Below are 5000 nucleotides of genomic sequence, written 5' to 3'. Positions count from 1 at the left end.
ACCAACTAGTCGACCGAAGGGACAGTAGTTTTCCGGTCGATAAGACATATCAGCCCCGGTATCGCCAAAGTTAATTACGATCGGTCATAATAAACTAAATTTAAAATAAATAAATAACCCAAACGTGTGTATACATCATGTGGTACGTATTCAGTTCTATTCTAACTGGAATATATATTTTAAGAATCAATGAACTTAAGTTTTAAAACCAAACCGAAATCGCGCGAGTCGTCGTTGTAAAACTAGATTTAACAAACGGCTGCGTAATATTAGACTTAAAAATATTATATAATATCCTCTATTGATTAAATAGTGAAAAATAAGCTTCAATGTAGCTTAATCTAGTACAAAATCTAAAAGTTGTGATAAATTAAATTGAAATTAAACACGATAGACTTAAATCTAGAGTTAAGGAATAAAACCGACCCGCGAACCAGCTACTAAATGGTTCGATAAGACTTATCTCAAATACAATCGTTTTCTATCAGTGTTATGCCTTCAATCGATACTTTTTGATGAAATAAATACTTAAATGATTTAATGAATGCATATATACATGTAATTAATGAGTGAAAGTATGTATAAAGTATTAGATAAATTAATAATAAACCGACCCAGCTACTAAATGGTTCGATAAGACTTATCTCAAATACAATCGTTTTCTGTAATTGTTATGCCTTAAATTGATAATTTTTAGTTAAACAAATACTTAACTAATGAAATAAATACATAGATAAATGTATTTAATGAATTAAAGTATGTATAAAGTATTATATAAATTAATAATAAACCGAATCCGACCAAATTTAAATCTAAAACCACGATCGGCGGCGTAATGAAGTGTATCGTAAACCCGTTTTTTTTATAATTTAAAATGTAATGACAGAACTCCCAAAACAACAATACACATACATATTAGTACTATGGTGAATTGTAGTTGTATTAGGACCGTAATTATAGTTAATTAAGGAACCATTCATTGTCTTCGCTCTGTTATGTACGTCGTCGTTTAATCGACACGGCATATTTGGCTTGAATCTAGAAAAATTCAAACTCTAACCCTAAGGTAGACAGGCAGGGTAAATAAATGTGGGTGATCTCTCATAAAATTGTCTTCTAGGAATTATTTTTATATAGACTATCTTTTCTGTAGAGTTTAAGTGGACAAGCGCGGACGAAATAGAGCGCAAAATTTAAAATGAATTAAAAATTTTCATCAGACCGGAAGTAGGCATAACCTAGGCGCCATGTTTCCGTCGTACAAGTTTTCACCGTTGCAGTCACCGTTTCAATCGCTCTTCGTGTGGACGTGTATTATTTCTAGTCATGTGTTGTGTAGATGATTCGCTTAAGGTAGGTGTTCGGACTTATTTCTTTAATATTAATTAAACCGTATTTGCCTTGTCGGCCTTAAAATAAAGCTATTTTTTTTTCATCGCAATCGAAGTGTTAGATCTAGAATCTAGTTCCCGCCTCCGCTTCGCTAATTCGACTTAATGTAACTATGACACAACTATTAAATCTAGAGTCTCTATTTTAATTAAATAATTAGGAATTCTATCTCTAGATGATATCTAATCTATTCCCACACGTGTGTGCAAGTAGGATTTAACGTCAGAACAGGTGTGGTGGTCTAGGCGTCGCTATTTTTGACGGTAGGAATTTTTTTTTTAAATTCGTAAAATTTTATATAGACTTTATATAGCAATTTACTAAGACCGACCCTAACGCCCAGTAAATATTTAATTACCACATTGTTATGGACACGGTGTATTAGGTAGGGCCGAGGGCTATCCATAGGTACCAATTTTTAAATTTTGTGACAATTAGGAGCCGAGTTATAAAATAAATTTAAAATACTGGTTCTGGTCTTAGACTTTATATAGCAATTTACTAAGACCGACCTTAATACCCATTAATTATTTAATTAGCGCATAGTTATGGACATCCTGTATTAGGTTGGGCCCAGGGCTATCCGTAGGTACCAAGTTTATAATTTTGTGACGATTATTAGTCGAGTTATAAAATAAATAAAAAAAACTGGTTCTGGTTTGCACTACATTTCTTTCTTCTTTAACGGCGGACTCCCGGTCCAGCCCCATGGGTTACCCGTGAGCCGGGGCCTCGTTAGCCTGGACGGCTCCGATGTGACCGCGGATTGTTGTGGCCCGCCTCAGCCCGAGTCGAGATCACCCTTCCGATCGAAGGTGGACGCCATAGGGCGCCCGGGATAGCCCGGGGCGCTGTTCGTCACCCGAGCGCAGGGGCGCCGGGAGACGCCCCCGGTGAAGTTTGGCGGGTGATTCTGGTAGAGCTCCCCACCCCGATCGCAGGACACCCCTCGCCGCCCGCCCAGGTGTCGAGGTGGCCGCGGGGGAACTCGGGGCGTTTTGGCTCCCCCTTGTGCCGGAGCGGCGCCCTCGGTCCCAGAACGCCCCTGGCGGGTGATTCGCATGCCCCCTGGGGTGGGGAACGCGGGTGGGTGGTCGTAAAGCGTGTAACCGCAGTGGGGGCGGCCCCTTAGTCGGGGGCGCCAAAGTTGGCACCCCACCTGGGGCGCCCCCCGGAAGTGTGGCGCCCGCGCGAGTGAGCCCCGTAGATGCGCCCCGACACCCCCGCGCCGCCCCCCCGGGTCGCGGCACCCCCGGCGCCCTCCGTGCGGGCTCCCCTCATGGGGCGGCACCCCGGTCCTCCCCGAGACTATGTACCCGATTTTTCGGTTTAACACTAGAGGTATGGGCAGAAATACGGCGGTTTAAAACGGTCTGTATCTACTATTGTGGAGGTGAGTGTCGGTGAAGCCTCTATGTGACGCTAGGATCCGCGCTCCCTCGCAGCCAGCGACATGTGCCCGATCTGACCGTGCGTGGCTCAGTCTCCCGACTAGCTTCCCGGTAAAATGCGGGCTCGGCGCGCAGGTCGCGCCAGTGAAGGTAAAAGTACGTGTCCGTAGCGTGAAGCCAGCGGCGACGCGCAGTGCTAACGCAACCAAGCAGTATTGGTGGCTCGATAAAAGTCTCGCACTGGCCCAGCCCTCGGAACGGGCGACGGGTCTGCAAAACGCAGTCGGCTCGATGCAAATCGAGAGATTTCCCGGCGACGCCGTGTTTACGGTGAAGGGGGAAATGTGAGCGGTCCGATGTGAAAAAATCCGGGAATGCCGGGATCCGTTCTCTCGCTAGAGCGTTGTCTCCCGTCCCGCGATGTGTTGTGGAAAAACGTCTCGCAAACGATAGCTATCTGGTTGATCCTGCCAGTAGTCATATGCTTGTCTCAAAGATTAAGCCATGCATGTCTAAGTTCACACTGTCCCATGGTGAAACCGCGAATGGCTCATTAAATCAGTCGAGGTTCCTTAGATGACACGATCCTACTTGGATAACTGTGGCAATTCTAGAGCTAATACATGCAATCGAAGCTCCGACCTTTATCGGGAAGAGCGCTTTTATTAGTTCAAAACCAATCGGCGCGGCCTCGCAAGGGGTTGCGTCGTCCCATTTGGTGACTCTGGATAACTTTGTGCTGATCGCATGGCCTCGCGCCGGCGACGCATCTTTCAAATGTCTGCCCTATCAAATGTCGATGGTACGTGATATGCCTACCATGTTTGTAACGGGTAACGGGGAATCAGGGTTCGATTCCGGAGAGGGAGCATGAGAAACGGCTACCACATCCAAGGAAGGCAGCAGGCGCGCAACTTACCCACTCCCGGCACGGGGAGGTAGTGACGAAAAATAACAATACGGGACTCTTTCGAGGCCCCGTAATTGGAATGAGTACACTTTAAACCCTTTAACGAGGATCTATTGGAGGGCAAGTCTGGTGCCAGCAGCCGCGGTAATTCCAGCTCCAATAGCGTATATTAAAGTTGTTGCAGTTAAAAAGCTCGTAGTTGGATCTCAGGCGCAGGCGGGCGGTCCGGCTCGCGCCGGCTCACTGCCCGTATCTCCTGCCCTACCGTCTGTCGGCTCTCTCCCGCGGGTGCTCTTCACTGAGCGTCCCGGGTGGCCGACGCGTTTTTGAAAAAATTAGAGTGTTCAAAGCAGGCCTCGCTGCCTGAATAATGGTGCATGGAATAATGGAATAGGACCTCGGTTCTATTTTGTTGGTTTTCGGAATTGGAGGTAATGATTAACAGGGACAAACGGGGGCATTCGTATTGCTGCGTTAGAGGTGAAATTCTTGGATCGCAGCAAGACGAACTACTGCGAAAGCATTTGTCAAGAATGTTTTCATTAGTCAAGAACGAAAGTCAGAGGCGCGAAGACGATCAGATACCGTCGTAGTTCTGACCATAAACTATGCCACCTGGCCATCCGCAGGAGTTGCTTCGATGACTCTGCGGGCGGCCTCCGGGAAACCAAAGGTTTTGGGTTCCGGGGGAAGTATGGTTGCAAAGCTGAAACTTAAAGGAATTGACGGAAGGGCACCACCAGGAGTGGAGCCTGCGGCTTAATTTGACTCAACACGGGAAAACTCACCCGGTCCGGACACTGTAAGGATTGACAGATTGATAGCTCTTTCTTGATTCGGTGGGTGGTGGTGCATGGCCGTTCTTAGTTGGTGGAGCGATTTGTCTGGTTAATTCCGATAACGAACGAGACTCTAGCCTATTAAATAGTTCGCCGGTTCCTCGATGCGCCGGCGCAACTTCTTAGAGGGACGAGTGGCGTTTAGCCACACGAGATTGAGCAATAACAGGTCTGTGATGCCCTTAGATGTCCGGGGCCGCACGCGCGCTACACTGAAGAAATCAGCGTGGATGCCTCCCTGGCCCGAAAGGGCTGGGAAACCCGTTGAATCTTCTTCGTGCTAGGGATTGGGGCTTGTAATTGTTCCCCATGAACGAGGAATTCCCAGTAAGCGCGAGTCATAAGCTCGCGTTGATTACGTCCCTGCCCTTTGTACACACCGCCCGTCGCTACTATCGATTGAGCGGTTCAGTGAGGGCCTCGGATTGGTCTCGGTCTGGCACGCAAGTGCCGGCACCGTTGGCCGAG

General features: G+C 46.9%; 1 non-coding gene across 1 annotated transcript in view; it reads left to right on the top strand.

The window, feature by feature from the left end:
- The first annotated feature begins 3237 nt into the window (after positions 1-3237).
- LOC131933035 (small subunit ribosomal RNA) overlaps positions 3238-5000 on the top strand; it is a 1843-nt gene continuing 80 nt past the window's right edge. The window contains exon 1 of the ribosomal RNA XR_009384810.1: positions 3238-5000. This exon is cut by the window's right edge and continues 80 nt beyond it. This is a non-coding gene — a ribosomal RNA (small subunit ribosomal RNA).

This window comes from Physella acuta, unplaced genomic scaffold (assembly GCF_028476545.2).
Source record: "Physella acuta isolate Inbredline_101_S28 unplaced genomic scaffold, ASM2847654v3 ptg002350l, whole genome shotgun sequence".
In the NCBI taxonomy this organism is placed as follows: domain Eukaryota; kingdom Metazoa; phylum Mollusca; class Gastropoda; family Physidae; genus Physella; species Physella acuta.
This window is presented reverse-complemented; position numbering and strand designations above follow the sequence as displayed.